Here is an 18,324-nt window from a genome sequence, read left to right on the forward strand (position 1 = left end):
ACAGCGGTTCTTTCACTGTCCATACAAGGCTGTACAACCTAAAGGTGGATACAACCAGAGGGCTGGTAATTCATGTAATCTAGACATGCTTTACTGTGTATTTCTTCTTTTAAGAAGCACGAAGCATTGTTATATGCCAAAGAACACTGGTAAATCCTAAATCTTCTGTTAAACTTATAATGTACAATATACAACTCTCACAAAGGGTGTGAATTTCTGACAGCTTCCAGAAGCAAAATTAAAACCCATCACAATCAAAATCTCACATCGGTATTTTCTTACACGTGTGATTTTTGATGATTTGTCAGTGTTGAAGTTTCTCATTGAAGTACCACTGAAGAAGTTTCACACTCCATAAGCACAGTGCACTACCTCAGATAGTCTTAAACAAAAGCCCCAAAACATGGACATTTGCAGTGCTGCCAAATCACTAGACTTTTCACAAAAAGTGATGTTTTTCCAGTTTCATGTCATGCTCAGAATGTCTGGTCTTAGAGACTTCCCAACATTTTCAATCCCCAAATGATTATGTTTTGAGTCATTGAAGAATTCAGATCATCCTTGTAACATTTTATACAATTCTTCAGCTCTATACCACACTGACTGGAAGTTCCATGAGAAGACACCTCAGGATATACAGTAGCTTTCTCAAAATATTAGGTCAAATTAATTTCTGCACTGTGTGGCACAGAGCAGTCAAACAAGCATTTTACTAGCTCTGTCTTTGGAAAACTCACTTGTAGTTCTGCCACTCAATCAACAACCACAAAAACATTCTGAACATTCTGGTCACAAACAACTAAGACAGCCTACATTGCATTCAAGTGTCATTAAGACGACAGAAGTATTCTTACTTCCTCAGATTTTCACACTTTTAGCTGCTTCTTTGTTCTGCCCAAGTATTAACAACATTGGATGAAGCTGTCTGGAGCATCTCTGGTATGTTTTCAGTAGCTCAAAAACAAGTTGTGTCTCCTTCCACCCAGGACACAAGATAAGTGCTAGTGGCTAGACGTGTATGTACAAAACAGTTACAGTAGAGCATGAGACAACTGTTTAGAATCTTAGTCATTGTACTATTTCAGAATTTAGGGCAAAATTAAAATCCGCAAAACAGGCCTTTCAATGCTTCAAACAGAAGCTTTTAACACCATATCACCTCTTAAATGCAGATGGTACAGGCCCGAGCAACCGTGCACCAAGCTGGAGACAAATGGATGTGCAGCAACACACGGTGAAAGGTCCAAAAGTTTCATAGAAGCAGAAACATCTTGTCTTACTTGGAGCTGTGTGAGCCATTTTCAGGGGTCCCTTACAGCCTCAGTGAGTCTATGTTTCTGTGATCTAATGCATTAGAAAATGAATGACAATGTTTTAAAAATCAGACCAGACATTTCCATTTCACTATGTAACAGCCCCTTAAAAATCAAGCTTCATCGAGTATCAAAGTGATATGACATTAACCACTTGTTAGATATTACTTGATAAATAAGTTACAGACTCCCACACTCATGCAGTCCATCTCTGCCAATGTCTAAGCAGATGGCCTAAATAACCTGGGAAGCATCACAAAGATACTCTAAGATGACATCAGATGCACCCATTCTCAACATGCACTACCTTTTGGATCATTCACTGACATTTGCACCTTAGAACACAAAACCTGCAGTACTCTAATATATACATCCTCCACTCCTGTTTCTCAAGGCTTTGTAGCAACTGCTCAACTGCAAAAGTGTAAGAATTAGCGGAATATACAAGAAAGGATTATTTCCCTGATATGAGATGGCAACTACATCACATCCTTGAGCTATTGGTGGCCAACAGTAAGATTCAGTGGAGTTAGGGCCTACAACTTTTTTTCCGAGTAAGTTCCTACAGAAAGAGAAATAAAGAGTTCTACCTGAAAATCGTGTGCTTGAAACACCAACAAGGCAACACAAAGCACTGAGCAATTTAAAAGCCTTTGACCCACTGCATAATACATTTCCTTAACACACAAGATGATAAGAGTTCTTCTGGCATGAGGAGTTAAATTCTTACATCTAATTCAAATGCCATCATTTGTAGCAGTGGTTGATAGATCAGATGAAACTGTACAATTCTACAGTCTCTCTGAAGCATAATTTACTCAACCGTATGAACAACCTCCTACACATTCCTCAATCAAAATTAGCTACTATAATATTTAGTATCTGAAAGTTAAGGTATGATACTAGTCTTAAAAATACTAAATGTAATGTATTACATTAGCATTACCCTTTCCAGATCTTCAAGAAGTGGTGCTGTTTCCAGAATTGATGGTGGCTTCATTTTCTTGCCAAGAAAGACAAAGTTTCTTTCTTCAAGATTTTGAAAACTCTGAAACCATATGAAATAGATGACAAAGGCAATACTTAGTAAATGGGTTTGAGCTTACACCCAACTTAAAAACTATTTTTTTGAGAAGAATTAGCCAAAGAAATGTAAACACAAATGAAGTACAACTCACACACACGTCACACAGAACAGAGCTGAGACTCCTACTGTCCCCTGACTTGGCCATTGCCTCTGTTTCTTGCTTTTTTTCTTTTTGTCTCTTCCCCTGCATTTTTTTTCCCCTTCATATTTTCACAGAGGCACCATCAACTTTGCTGGCTTGCTGACCTTTGGTCTGGTCTTGTTGCTGATGTGGCTGGATTCAGTCCCTGATGTCCCTCCACAGAGTCCCTCCACAAAGACCACTCTTGTAGCCTCAACACTACCCACACCTCCACATATATGACACACGTTTGCAGAGGTTTAAATGGAAGTTATATCCTGGAATTACCTGTTGCTCATTTCCAGTTCTATGTGTGTTCAAAGGATCAGAATTTAAGCACTGCTGAAGCCTGAGAAATATACAAATATTAAATTCAATGTAAATGCAAAAGGAAAGTGTAATCGATAAATATCACCAATATTTCTAAAATGGCACGAAACAGTTCACCTACAAAATATCTCTGATGTATTACCTGTGCCAACAAAAACCCTGAAATATGAAAGAAGAAATCATAAAGTACCATTTTGGATGTAAAATTTACTATTAGGTTTTAGGTATCTGAAAATAACCCAAAGGTGTTTTTAACCAAGACAATTGGTGGGTTCCTCAACTTCAGAAGAAAATCAGATGGGACTGCAGGAAAAAGGTCTCTTAAAGTTGCAAAACCATGAAACAATGTATCTTTGCAACAGTTAAAACTTGAATTAAAAACACCCCTCAGGTTGTTTACATATGCAGCAAGTGATTTGCAGCATAATAAAAGCCTTGCACAAGTCAACTCAGTCAGATTTCATTCAGCTGGAAAACTTTATTAATCACACTAAGAATAAAAGAAGGCAACTGAATATGCTGAGTGTGCAGAAACGTACTGCCTCATCACAGCCTTGTTTTCAAGCTACTGTTTAGAAAGAATTGCTATTTTTACTGTGGTCTGGATAAGTATCAGCAGCTTCTAATGGCCTCCTTCCCCAATACCATGTGCACACATCTTGTCTTACCCTCTGCCCTTTCAGCTGTCTAAGAAGAGTAACTGGAAACATACTACAGCTCCTAATTATCTGGCTAAACAATTGGTTCAAATATGTAATATACTGTACCATACCTGTCTGTGTGAACTGCTGGATTTTCCTTGAAAGGCAATCCTGGGATTGTTTTGACAATCTATCAAGAAAAGACAAACCCTTTTCTGGCAGTAAAATACTGTTTAAGAGCAACATTTTAGAAAAAAAAGCTTACTGAGCTCAAGGTGGTTTTCTTACCTAACCGAATTTTCTTCAATAAGAATCAAGCATGCAACAAGAACATCAACCACACGGGAGAATTAGTTCATGCTCACAGCTCAAGCTATAGCTTCTGGCAGCTCTTTCTTTGAAGAATCTGCCCCTGTATTCCCCCAACAACTACCAAAAGCTGGCCACACAAAACCACTACACATCTTCACAGCACTAGAGCAAGTGAGCACAAAAGGAGACACAACCTGTTCAAAGTCCATCGTTGCAATCTAAAAAACCAAAACCACCAGAACCACAAACTTGAAGGACAACGTTCTCTTTTAACTAGATCAAGAGTTAGTCCCAGATTTGTTACAGAAAAGGACGTGATAGCTGACTACAGTATTCCTAATCTGCCTTACAGACGCTTAACTTAATTCATTCTGACATTTGAATAGAAAATCTAACACTTACAGATGTGGTAGTTTCACTGTCATCTGTGTTGGAGCTTTGTCATGTCTTTTCAAGAACAGAACCAGATACAGCAAGATCTAGAAAGACAATTTTAAAAGATGCAGAAACACGTTTGTGATTATCTGAATCTATGAAAGGCCAGTCTTTTTACAGTTGGTTGCAACTGACTTCTTTCTCTGCTTGTCTCATTTTCTAATGGCAAAAAGAACAACCAAAAGACAGTTGTATTTACATAAAGATATGCAAATGAACCGAGTGAACAAGGACAGAGGATATTTATAGTGATTCAAGTCTGTTTTAAACAAGACAACTCACAGAAAACATTCAAGTTACCTCTGTGTAGAGAAATCCCTCTAAACTCAAATCAAACAGTAAGGTATCACTGATCAATGCTACAAGTTATTTCAACAGTATCTAATGCTTTTCAGCATATCAACAAATGACCCTGCAACTCACCCTTTGTCTTATCAAGTACAAAATGCTTTAGAATATTCCTGCATCTGCTGATTTGATTGCTCTTTGTAAAGTCTGATACATAGGCAGTGTTTGTTAGGATACCTTTTGTTCCACTTGTTGGATTCCAACTGATACAGTAGTTCAATATATCCAGGTAAAGACAAATGATGCACTGCATGAATGATTGCTGCCAACACACGGTTCCCACTTGTTTCAGGATCTATTGATACCTTCTGCTGGAGCAGCACTGTCCTCAAATCAAGTGCAGGATTAACAACTTTCATTGGAAGAGAGTCAAGATTTAATGATGTTTGGGTCTCCTGATAATCTGCTGAACTCACTGCATTCTCTTCAGCTTGCTCAAAATGAGCAAAGCTGCTTAAGACGAGATCATCATTAACGCATACCTAAAAAACCCAAGTATTTGACTGACCAGAATCAACAAGCAAGTCACCATCACATACTGCTTTAGAATTTACTTGAAGCTGGAGACAACAGGAACACATATGCAGTATGTACAAATGCTTTCTGAAGAGTACTCATTCCAGGACAGGAAAGTTGGTCATATTTTCCTCTATGTTCTCCAAACAGGTGTTACTTACCAGTTTCATGCTTTTGCCTAAAATTCTGTGCTCAGTTTTCTATCAGCTTTAAACATTTTTAGAAAAACTATCTTAGTTTTATGTCCCTTTGATTCAGAGTGCATCCAAACCTGGCAGGAAAAAACAATATTCAGCTTAAAAGTTCTCACTGGCTCAGAGAGAAGTGACACTTGCCAACTGTGATTCTGAACAGAGAAGGTATTCAAATTAAGATGTAATCCAAGTTATTGTCTACAGTGAAGACCACAGCTCTAATGTTAAAAGTCTTGGTAAAATACTCCAAATGGCAGCAGTTTTCAAACACATTTATTTTTGTCTACTACGCAGCTGCTTAAGTCTGACAGTAGCTGCAGCAGAGATTTAGCAGGAGTTACGCATTTTGGTAAGTGCAACGAGCTTTCTTCCTTTCTCCCAACTGTTTGGGAATTCAGCCTTATGCACATATGAACTTGTATTTATTTTCATAACACCATGCAACTGCCTTCTTGAAATATCTTTAAGTGTATCACAAAGAAGGACAAGAGTACAGTAAATTCACATAGTTGTTCATCTCAAGTACTTGGGGGACTTCATTTGCTTGTCAATACCTTCCAAAGTGGTTCACAAGTTTCCACCTCACAGAATTCATTCCAAAGTTCACAAACAACAGATTTAGAAAATAAATCTTCTAATAAGTTAATGATTGCACTTCTACTGTATATGGTAAATTACAAAATTCACTTGCAAATAACACTTTTCGGTCTTAAATTTGTCACAAAGTTATAACTTCTATAGCAGAGTGCACAAAGAGCTTTATAGAGAGAAAAATATCTTACCTTTTCCCCTTTTATTGTCACCTAAAGGAAAACATCAGATGTGGTATCTTCTACAGCACATACTTTGGCTGTCGTCTGGGTAGTAGCAAAACTGAGTGATGGTGTTTCAATGACCCAGCTGCCTGTTCTTTCCTGCTCTTCTCCAGCCCAGTGTTTTCTCACTAACCCAGCACCTGGAAGAGCAAACAATGGGTGTTTTAAAAGTCTCCCTCTCACTGCAGTGGTGACAAGTTTCTGTTGATCTCCTGGGGACTTTACATTGGGTTTGCTTTGACATTTTGGCCACCTGGACTTGAGAATTCTCCCTCCCTTTTCCACCCCCCTTTTCACATTTGTTGCCTGGGATTCTCCCTTTACAGTTCTTGCTGGACATTTATCCAGACTCTGTGCTCTGCACTTGAAACAACCAGCAGATGATTTCTGATGGAACCTGAGGCTCTCTGCACTGGCCTGATGCAAAGGCAATTTGCATCAAAACTCCTCCAAAATCCTTTTTTTTCTCTCAGAATTGCACCAAAACCTCATTTTATCCCTCACAACTCCCCCAAACCCCACTTTTTCCCCTCAAAACGCTTCCAAAACTCCACTTTTTCCCCCCAAGATGGTACTTTTTTACCCAGCAGTTCCCAAAAATCCCACTTTCTCCCTCAGAATAGCACGCAAAACCCACTTTTCCTCTGAAAATACCTCGAAAACCTCACTTTTTCATTCAGAAATCCACCAAAACACCACTTTTTCCCCTCAAAATCCCACCAAAACACTTGTTTTTCCAAAAATCCACACAAACCCCACTTTTCCCCACAAAACTCCACCCACATCCCACCTTTTCCCCTCAGAATTGCACCAAAACCTCATTTTATCCCACAACTCCACTGCTTTTGGCCCTCAGAAATCTACTCCATCCCCACTTTTCCTCTCAAAGCTCTTCCAAACTACACTTTTCCCTGCAAAGCTGCACCAAAACCCACTTTTTCTCCTAAAACTCCAACAAAATCTCCCTTTTGCTCTCAGAAATTGTCCTGGTTTAGGCCCATCAGGGAACAAAGACCATGATTAGCCCCGAGTACCCAAGTGGCTGAGAATTGCTCAAGGGCAGGGAGAGCTTAATTGCTGCTGAAGGTTCAGGACAAAGCAGACCAGGCCACTGGGTTTGGGGAAGGAAACAGAGAAACAGTGTAATGCAACATCAACTAAAACATACCCCCAAAAACCCAAAACATCACCAAAATGAAACAACACAGAGCAATACATCAATGAAGAGTCCAACCAGCCTTTTGAAGAACACCTTCTTGCCACCCCTCCCCTCTTCCCGGGCTCAGAGCCCTGATCCCGGGGCTTTTACCTTGTCCCCCCCTGAACGGTTCGGGGGGGCAGGCAGTGGGGGTTTCAGTCAGTCTGTTCCCGATAGCTTCTGCCGTTTGTCCCTCCTCAGGACGGGTGAACCCCACACCAGTCCTCCCTGCGAGTCCGTGGGGTAACTCACACACACACAGCCCTGCACGGGCTGCTCCGATGCCCACTGACTCCAAAGGCTGCAGCTCGTCTCTGCCTCTCGTGTGGGGCTGCTCTGCGGCGTGCAGGCTCTCCAGCACGGCCTGGGCCATGGCCCCTCCCCACACAGTCCCTCTCCCGTCCGGGCTCACTCACACGGAGCTGCTGGGAACTCTCGCTCCTGCCACGGATCTCCAGAGGCTGCAGGGGCACAGCTGCATTCTCGCCACGGCTTGCAGAGGAGTCTCTGGTCTGTTGCTTCTCCTTCCTTCCTCATTCTCTGGCTGAAGGGTCCGCGTGGTCGCCTCCAGCTCGTGTCACTCTTACACCTCCTGCCTCGCATTCCAAATTCCCATCCCCTAAATAGTGCTGGCAGAGGCGCCAGATTGGCCCAGCCGGGCTGGAGGTGGGTGTGAACCCAGGAGCCGGGGGAGAGTCCGCAAACTCTTTCTCGGGTCTTCACTGCAACCCGCTCCCCCTGTTACTAAGCCAAAAGCTGCTCCTTGCTAAACCAGAACACAAATAAACAAAAACTCTACTTTTTCCCTCAGAATTGCTCAAAAACACCGCTTTTCCTCTATCAAATTCCACCCAAATCCCAACTGTTTTCCCTCAAAAGGCCACCCAAACCTCACTTTTCCCCTCAGATTTGCCCCCACACCTCATGTCATCCCTCACAACTCCCACAAACCCGCACTTTTCCCCTCTAAATCCCAACAGAAAACAACTTGTTCCTTCAAACCTCCAGCCAAACCGCCACTTTGGACCTCAGATAGTTACCAAAACCTTCCTTTTTTTCTCACAACTCCACCCAGACCTCAGACTTTCCCCTCAGGACTTCCCCAAAAGCTCGCCTTTCCTCTCAAAACTCTACCAAATCAAACACTTTTCCCCACAGAAATACCCTCAAAACCCCACTTTTGCCGCCTCAGAAAACCACCAAAACCCCCACTTTTCCCCTCAGACATGCCCAAAAACCTCCTTTCATCCCTCACAACTCCACTGAAATCACACTTTTTCTCTCACAATTGCGCCAAAACCTTATTTTATCCCTCAGAACCCCCCCAAACCCTACTTTTCTTCTCAAAACTCTACTAAAACCCCACTTTTTGCCACCTAAGTTCCCCAAAAACCCATTTTTCCACTCAAAACGCCACCCAAACCTCACTTGACTTCAGAATTGCCCCCAACCTCATTTTATCTCTCAGAACTCCCCTAAACCCTCACTTTTCCCCTCAAAACCCCAACAAAAACCCACTTTTTCCTTGCAAACTCCACACAAACCCACACTTTTGCTCTCACAATTGAAACAAAACCCCTTTTAGCCCACAACTCCACCGCTCTTTGCCCTCGCAGATGTACTCAATCCCAGCTTTCCCCTGCAAAACTGCACCAAAGCCCCACTTTTTCTCCCAAAACTCCAACAAAATCCCACTTCTCCTTTCAGAAATAAACCAAAACCCCACTATGCCCCTCAGAATTGCTCCAAAACCCCACTTTTCCTCTCAAAACTACACCCAAATCCCAATTGCTTTCCCTCACAATTACCCCAAAACCTCTTTTCATCCCTCAGAACTCCCCCAAAACCCCACTTGGTCCTTCAAAACTCACACAAAACCCCTTTTCTCCTCACATCTCCCCCAAAGTCCCTCTTTTCCCCTCAGAACTACTCCAAAACCTCACTTTTTCCATCCAAACTCCACCTAAACCCCACTTTTGCTCTCAGAAATTTACCAAAACCCTGCTTTTTCCCTCAAAACACCACCCAAATCCCACCTTTTCCCTCAGAAATGCCCCAAAACCTCATCTTTTCCCTCAAAGCTCCACCCAAATGCCACTTTTCTTTCTCAGAAATGTACCCAAACCCCACTTTACAGCCTCAAAACTCCTCCAAAATCCTTGTTTTTCTCTCAGAATTGCACCAAAACCTCATTTTATCCCTCACAACTCCCCCAAACCCCACTTTTTCCCCTCAAAACGCTTCCAAAACTCCACTTTTTCCCTCAAGATGGCACTTTTTTACCCAGCAGTTCCCAAAAATCCCACTTTTTCCCTCAGAATAGCACCCAAGACCCACTTTTCCTCAGAAAATACCTCCAAAACCTCACTTTTTCACTCAGAACTCCACCAAAACACCACTCTTTCCCTCAAAACTGCACCAAAACCCCGCTTCTTCCCCCAGAAGTTCCCCAAAACTGCACCTTTCCCCTCAAAACTCCAACAAAACCCCATTTTCCCCCTCAAAACACCACCCACACTCCACTTTTACCCTCAGAATTTCCACAAAACCCCACCAAAACACGTTTTTTCAAAAATCCACACAAACCCCACTTTTTCCCCTTAAAAATTTACCAAAACTCCACTTTTTCCCTCAAAACTCCACCCACATCCCACCTTTTCCCCTCAGAATTGCACCAAAACCTCATTTTATCCCACAACTCCACTGCTTTTGGCCCTCAGAAATCTACTCCATCCCCACTTTGCCTCTCAAAACTCTTCCAAACTACACTTTTCCCTGCAAAGCTGCACCAAAACCCACTTTTTCTCCTAAAACTCCAACAAAACCTCCCTTTTGCTCTCAGAAATTGTCCTGGTTTAGGCCCATCAGGGAACAAAGACCACGATTAGCCCTGAGTACCCAAGTGGCTGAGAATTGCTCAAGGGCAGGGAGAGCTTAATTGCTGCTGAAGGTTCAGGACAAAGCAGACCAGGCCACTGGGTTTGGGGAAGAAAACAGAGAAACAGTTTGATGCAACATCAACTAAAACATACCCCCAAAAACCCAAAACATCACCAAAATGAAACAACACGGAGCAATACATCAATGAAGAGTCCAACCAGCCTTTTGAAGAACACCTTCTTGCCACCCGTCCCCTCTTCCCGGGCTCAGAGCCCTGATCCCGGGGTTTTTACCTTGTCCCCCCCTGAACGGTTCGGGGGGGCAGGCAGTGGGGGTTTCAGTCAGTCTGTTCCCGATAGCTTCTGCCGTTTGTCCCTCCTCAGGACGGGTGAACCCCACACCAGTCCTCCCTGCGAGTCCGTGGGGTAACTCACACGCGTGGCAGCCCTGCACGGGCTGCTCCGATGCCCACTGACTCCAAAGGCTGCAGCTCGTCTCTGCCTCTCGTGTGGGGCTGCTCTGCGGCGTGCAGGCTCTCCAGCACGGCCTGGGCCATGGCCCCTCCCCACACAGTCCCTCTCCCGTCCGGGCTCACTCACACGGAGCTGCTGGGAACTCTCGCTCCTGCCATGGATCTCCAGAGGCTGCAGGGGCACAGCTGCATTCTCGCCATGGCTTGCAGAGGGGTCTCTGGTCTGTTGCTTCTCCTTCCTTCCTCCTTCTCTGGCTGAAGGGTCCGCGTGGTCGCCTCCATCTCGTGTCACTCTTACACCTCCTGCCTCGCATCCCAAATTCCCGTCCCCTAAATAGTGCTGGCAGAGGCGCCAGATTGGCCCAGCCGGGCCGGAGGTGGGTGTGAACCCAGGAGCCGGGGGAGAGTCCGCAAACTCTTTACCGGATCTTCACTGCAACCCGCTCCCCCTGTTACTAAGCCAGAAGCTGCTCCTTGCTAAACCAGAACACAAATAAACAAAAACTCTACTTTTTCCCTCAGAATTGCTCAAAAACACCGCTTTTCCTCTATCAAATTCCACCCAAATCCCAATTGTTTTCCTGTAAAATGCCACCCAAACCTCACCCTTCCCCTCAGATTTGCCCCCACACCTCATGTTATCCCTCACAACTCCCACAAACCCGCACTTTTCCCCTCTAAATCCCAACAGAAAACAACTTGTTCCTTCAAACCTCCACCCAAACCCCCACTTTGGACCTCAGATAGTTACCAAAACCTTCCTTTTTTTCTCACAACTCCACCCAGACCTCAGACTTTCCCCTCAGGACTTCCCCAAAAGCTCGCCTTTCCTCTCAAAACTCTACCAAATCAAACACTTTTCCCCACAGAAATACCCTCAAAACCCCACTTTTGCCGCCTCAGAAAACCACCAAAACCCCCACTTTTCTCCTCAGACATGCCCAAAAACCTCCTTTCATCCCTCACAACTCCACTGAAATCACACTTTTTCTCTCACAATTGCGCCAAAACCTTATTGTATCCCTCAGAACCCCCCCAAACCGTACTTTTCTTCTCAAAACTCTACCAAAACCCCACTTTTTGCCACCTAAGTTCCCCAAAAACCCATTTTTCCACTCAAAACGCCACCCAAACCTCACTTGACTTCAGAATTGCCCCCAACCTCATTTTATCTCTCAGAACTCCCCTAAACCCTCACTTTTCCCCTCAAAACCCCAACAAAAACCCACTTTTTCCTTGCAAACTCCACACAAACCCACACTTTTGCTCTCACAATTGAAACAAAACCCCTTTTAGCCCACAACTCCACCGCTCTTTGCCCTCGCAGATGTACTCAATCCCAGCTTTCCCCTGCAAAACTGCACCAAAGCCCCACTTTTTCTCCCAAAACTCCAACAAAATCCCACTTCTCCTTTCAGAAATAAACCAAAACCCCACTATGCCCCTCAGAATTGCTCCAAAACCCCACTTTTCCTCTCAAAACTACACCCAAATCCCAATTGCTTTCCCTCACAATTACCCTAAAACCTCTTTTGATCCTCCCTCAGAACTCCCCCAAAACCCCACTTGGTCCTTCAAAACTCACACAAAACCCCTTTTCTCCTCACATCTCCCCCAAAGTCCCTCTTTTCCCCTCAGAACTACTCCAAAACCTCACTTTTTCCATCCAAACTCCACCTAAACCCCACTTTTGCTCTCAGAAATTTACCAAAACCCTGCTTTTTCCCTCAAAACACCACCCAAATCCCACCTTTTCCCTCAGAAATGCCCCAAAACCTCATCTTTTCCCTCAAAACTCCACCCAAATGCCACTTTTCTTTCTCAGAAATGTACTCAAACCCCACTTTACAGCCTCAAAACTCCTCCAAAATCCTTTTTTTTCCTCTCAGAACTGCACCAACACCTCATTTTATCCCTCAGAACTCCCCCAAATCCCACTTTTCCCGTCAAAACCCAACCATCTCCCCCCTTTTTTGCATTCAAAATCCACCCAAACCCCACTTTTGCCCCTCAAAACGCTTCCAAAACTCCACTTTTTCCCTCAGATGGCACTTTTTTACCCAGCAGTTCCCAAAAATCCCACTTTTTCCCTCAGAATAGCACCCAAAACCCACTTTTCCTCTGAAAAGACCTCCAAAACCTCGCTTTTTCACTCAGAACTCCACCAAAACACCACTGTTTCTCTCAAAACTGCACCAAAACCCCGCTTCTTCCCCCAGAAGTTCCCCAAAACTGCACCTTTCCCCTCAAAACTCTACCAAACCCCACTTTTTCCCCTCAAAACTCCACCAAAACCCCATTTTCCCCCTCAAAACTCCACTCAAACTCCACTTTTACCCTCAGAATTTCCACAAAACCCCACTTTTCCCCTCAATACCCCAGCAAAACATTTGGTTTTTTCAAAAATCCACCCAAACCCCACTTTTTCCCTCTAAAAATTTAACAAAACCTCACTTTTTCCCTCAAAACTCCACCAAAATCCCACCTTTTCCCACAGAAATACCCAAAACTCTCCTCTTTTCCCTCAAAACTCCACCCAAATCCCACCTTTTCCCTCAGAAATGCCACCCAAACCTCACTTTTCCTCTCAGATTTGCCCCCACACCTCATGTCATCCCTCACAACTCCCACAAACCCGCACTTTTCCCCTCTAAATCCCAACAGAAAACAACTTGTTCTGAAAGAATAAAATGAAATAAAATGGAGCCGGTGAGGCTGAGTCACAGCAAGGCCGACTAGGCCACGAGAAAGGATGATGAAACCAACCCTGGCCATTGCATCAGAAACCGCAGGGGCTGAGAAACATTTCTCAGAAAATTGGATCCATTGTCCCCACCGTGCCAGCAGGGCACCTGGGTTAAGGGGAAGCTGTGTGCGTGTGTTGGAATTTTCCGTCCCTCATCCCCAGCATATATAAACCCCTACCTGCAAAGCCTCGGGTCGCCTCCTCTGTCTCCTGCGTGAGATACGAGACGGCCCGGAGCTCCGCAATAAAGCTCACCTCTTGCTTTTGCAACAAGCCGGTCTCTCGTCTTCCTTGGGGTGTTCGCCGTCCGGGCTTGGAGCGAAAGCCTGCAGCTTTCAACATCACGACCAACAGTTTTTACACTCGTTGAGGCAAGGGACTGAGGATGGAAAGGACGAGCCCAGCGGTCTGTGAGGGCCGGGGCCGGCGGTGTCGGCGCGGTGTGTGTGGGGGGGCTCCGGAGACACCGACCGGGCGCGGGAAGCGGCTGCGCGGCGGCGGCTGCGGATGGAAGGGGCGGGGGGGTCTGGCTCACTCCGTGCCGGCCCCGGCGCCGGCGGCGCAGCCGCTGTTACTCTCTCCCGTGTTTTCTTTGTCTCCCCTCACATGCCCGATGGTGTCGAGTGTAACACGGGGTCGCGCTCCCCCACTCTCCTCTGATCATCCTGCGCTGCATCCCCGCCCGACTCCGCCCGCTCGGCATTCCCCTGCGAGTCGCCCCAGGGGTAACTCGGCGGGCTGGGCTCGAATGGGAAGCAGCTCTCCCGCGGGGGCTCTGCTCTGAAGCCCCTTCGCCTCTCTGACTTTGTAAAACTCTTGTGTAGAGAAGAACCTTTTTCTTTTTTCTCGGTATCATCCGCCTCAGCGCCGCTCCCGACACCACTCTCGGTGCTGCTCCCGGCGCTTCTCCCGGCGCTGCTCTCGGCACCTCTCCCGGCACTACTGTCGGTGCCTCTGCCAGTTCACTCTCTGCCCCAGGGACAGGCTCACTAAGTGGGGGGGGGGGGGGAGGCGGGGGCTCTTTAGGCCGGCACTCTTGTTCCTCGGGAGGGGCTGATGGCTCATATGGTTCTCGTACCCCGTCCGTGCCTCCAGGGTCATTTTCTACACGCGGGGGGTTGAGCACTACTTTTGAGACGGTAGGAGCCAGCGGGGTGGATTGGAACCAGTCACGCTCATCGTTTTTGTTCTTACTCTGTGCTGCTGATGCGTGCTCAGCAGCCTTCTTTTCTGCCTGATGTTGCAACAACTCATTGTGCACTATCCGCCAAAACTTCCCTAACTTTTCAGCTATCTCATCGTCCTCCAGGGTAGCTTCCCACAGCAAATGCCCAAATCTACGCCATTCACTCAATTCATGCACTGTCTGTGGATTCTGAAACACTCCCTTAGCATACCCATAAGCTAACAACCCTGGTAGGTCTTTTTGCAGATCTATACCCTTTATCTGCCACTTCTGTAAGAATGCAGTAAGTAAATCATTTTTACCAAAATGAAACTTTGAGGCCTTATGCATAGTGCGTGATGCTTAGTATTAACTATTTGCCATGAATTGTGGCACGTACAAAGCATTTGGAAAAGGTATAGAAGTGATGATGATGTGACAATAAATTGGAGCTGATGCACATCAGATTGGTGTCTGGTCACTCCCGTTTCGCGCAACAAAGAAGAACCCCTGCACAAAGAAAAAGAAACCCTGCAGAACAGGCTGCCCAGAGGGCTTGTGGAGTCTCCTTCCTTGGAGGATTTCAGCACAAGCCTGGACACTTTCTTGTGCGACCTGATCTAGGTGAACTGAATTCTGGGAGAGGGGGTTGCTCTAGATGATCTCTAATGGTCCCTTCCAACCCCTACCACTCTAGGATTCTATGATGTCACACAGTCTAGATGCAGTACCCAGATGTGCTGTGATGTCACAGAGCACTGTTGCAGCATCCAGAGGTGATGTGATGTTATAGAGAACTGTTGCCATGCCCACGTCTGCTGTGATGTCACAGAGTCTCATTTCAGTGCCCAGATCCTATGTGAAATCTCAGAGCAGTGTGTGTCCAGTGTCCAGACGTCCTGTGATGTCACAGAGCACTATTGCAGTGCCCAGATGTGCTGTCATATCACACAGCCCTGCTGCAAAGCCCAGATGTGCTGTTGCGTTACACAGTCCTATTGCAGTGCACACGTCTTATGATGTCACAGAGCACTGTTGCCTTTCCCAGATGTGCTGTGATGTCACAGAGCACTGTTGCACTGCCTAGTACTAGGACGTCGCAGAACCCCACGGCAGTGTCTGGATGTGATGTGATGTCAAACACTCTTGTTGCAGTGCCCAGATTTTCTGTGATGTCCTACAGCCCCGTTCCAGTGCCTAGATATGCTATGATGTCACGGAGCAGTGTAGCACTGCCCAGATGTGCTGTGATGCGACACACACCACACATCCTCTGCAATGCCCACATGTACTGCTGTGCCACACAGTCCTGTTGTAGTGCCTAGATGTTCTCTGATTTCACACACCCCCTTGTCATGCCCAGATGTGCTGTGATGTCACACGGCCCTGTTGCAGGGCCCAGATGTGCTATGATGTCACAGAGCACTGTTGCAGTGCCCAGATGTGCTGTGATGTCACAGAGTACCACTGCAGTTCCCACTTGTGCTGTGATCTCACAGGCACTGTAGCAATGTCCTCTTGTGATAGGATGTTTCAGAGCACTGTTGCAGTGCCCACGTCTGCTGTGATGACAGAGTCTCGTTTCAGTGCCCAGATACTATGTGAAGTCTCAGAGCAGTGTGTGTCCAGTGCCCAGACGTCCTGTGATGTCACAGAGCACTATTGCAGTGCCCAGATGTGCTGTAAGGTCACACAGTCCTGCTGCAAAGCTCAGATGTGCTGTTGTGTGACACAGTCCTGTTGCACTGTGCACATGTTCTGTGATGTCACAGAGCACTGCTGCCTTTCCCAGATGTGCTGTGATGTCACAGAGCACCGTGCCAGTGCCTAGTGATGCTGTTATATACCACAGCAGTGATTGAGTGCTCAGACGTCTTGTAATGTCACAGAGCACTGTAGCAGTGTGCAGTTGAGATGTTATAGAGCACTGTTGCAGTGCCCAGATGTGCTGTGATGTCAGAGAGTCCTGTTTCAGTGCCCAGATATTATGTGAAGCCTTAGAGCACTGCTACAGTGCCCAGACGTCCTGTGATGTCACACAACACTGTTGCTGTGCCCAAAGGTGATGTGACGTCACAGAATACTGCCGCAGTGTCCGGATGTGATGTGATGTCACAGAGCCCCATTCCAGTGCCTAGATAAGCAATGATGTCCCAGAGCAGTGTAGTGGTGCCCAGATGTGCTGTGATGCAATACACATAGCACAACCTCTGCAATGCCCACATCTCCTGCAGTGTCACACAGCCATGTTGCAGTACCTAGTTGTGCTGTGGTGTCACAGAGCACTGTTGCAGTGACAACGTCTGCTGTGATGCCACAGAAACCCGTTTCAGTGCCCAGATATGATGTGAAGTCTTAGAGCACTGCTACAGTGCCCAAAAGTGCTGTCATGTCACACAGTGCCGCTGCAAAGCCCAGATGGGCTGTTGTATTACACACTCCTGTTGCAGTGCGCACCTGTGCTGTGATGTCACAGAGCACTGTTGCAGTGTTCAGTTGTGCTGTGATGTCAAACGTCCACGGAAGAGGAAGACGGAGCACTGGAACAGGTTGCCCACAGGGCTTGTGGAGTCTCCTTCCTTGGAGGACTTCAGCATAAGCCTGGACATGTTCCTGTGCGACCTGATCTAGGTGAACTTGATTCTGGAGGAGGGGGTTGGTCTAGATATCTAATGGTCCGTTCCAAGCCCTACCATTCTAGGATTCGATGATGTCACACAGCCTGGATGCAGTACCCACATGTGCTGTGATGTCACAGAGCCCTGTTAGAGTGTCCAGAGGTGATGTGATGTTATAGAGCACTTTTGCCGTGCCCACGTCTGCTGTGATGTCACAGAGTCTCTCTGCAATTGCCACATGTGTGGCAATGTCACTGAACCCCATTGCAGTGCCCACGTGTGCTGTGATGTCCCCATGTAGTCTATCAGCCAGCACTGTGTCACATTTGCAGCTGCTTTCCTGAGGGAACTATCTCCATTCCCACTCACTGGGACTCCTCAGCTCCCATTGAAATAACACATGTTGTTGGTTAAGCTCTACCACTGAGTATGGGAGCTACAAGAAAGCAGGAAGGCAGACTCCACCTATAGTGGTAAGTAGGTCCCATTGTAGTCTATCAGTCAGCACGCTGTCACAGTTGCAGCTGCTTTCCTGTGGGACTTATCTCCAATCCCATGCACTTGGGCTGCTCAGTTCCCATTGAAAACACACAGGCTGCCAGTAGAAGTTATGCCACTGCGTGTGGACACTACAAGAAAGCAGGTACACAGACCCCAACTACAGTGGTAAGTAGGTGTGGTAGTTTGAGCCTGGCTGGATGCCAGGTGCCCACCACACCACTTTATCCCCCACCTCCTCAGCAAGCCAGGGAAGGGGAGAAAATAAGATGGGAGTCTCGTGGGTTGAGATAAAAGCAGTTTAATAAAGAAGCAGCAAAGCCGCACGCGGGAAGCAAAGAAGAAGCAGATAAAGCTGTTCCTCTGCACTTCCCATCAGCAGCGATGTCCGGCCACCTCCCGAGAAGCAGGGCTGCAGTACGCGTAGCGGTTGCTTTGGGAAGGCCAGAAATGAATCTCGCCTCCCCTTCCTGCTCCTCTCCCACAGTTTATATTACTGAGCTGATGTCATTCCATACCATATATCTCCTTGGTCAGCCTGGGTCAGCTGTCCTGGCCATGGTCCCTCCCAAGATCATGCCCACCCACAGTTATTGGTGAAGGTGGGGGAAGGAGTGCTGGAGGGACAGCCCTGA

General features: G+C 46.2%; 1 long non-coding RNA gene across 2 annotated transcripts; it reads right to left on the reverse strand.

The window, feature by feature from the left end:
• Positions 1–2,280: 2,280 nt before the first annotated feature.
• LOC133628018 (uncharacterized) lies at positions 2,281–13,907 on the reverse strand. 2 transcript variants are annotated; one of them, XR_009820480.1, is made up of 6 exons: positions 13,664–13,907; positions 6,080–6,252; positions 4,207–4,283; positions 3,624–3,682; positions 2,810–2,870; positions 2,281–2,361 (listed from the first exon to the last, which is right to left on the reverse strand). It is a non-coding gene; the product is annotated as an uncharacterized LOC133628018 (long non-coding RNA). The 2 variants fall into 2 exon arrangements; XR_009820481.1 differs by having other exon boundaries at positions 13,588–13,907.
• Between the last annotated feature and the right edge of the window lie 4,417 nt (positions 13,908–18,324).

Source organism: Colius striatus, chromosome 26 (genome assembly GCF_028858725.1).
Source record: "Colius striatus isolate bColStr4 chromosome 26, bColStr4.1.hap1, whole genome shotgun sequence".
NCBI classification, from domain to species: domain Eukaryota; kingdom Metazoa; phylum Chordata; class Aves; order Coliiformes; family Coliidae; genus Colius; species Colius striatus.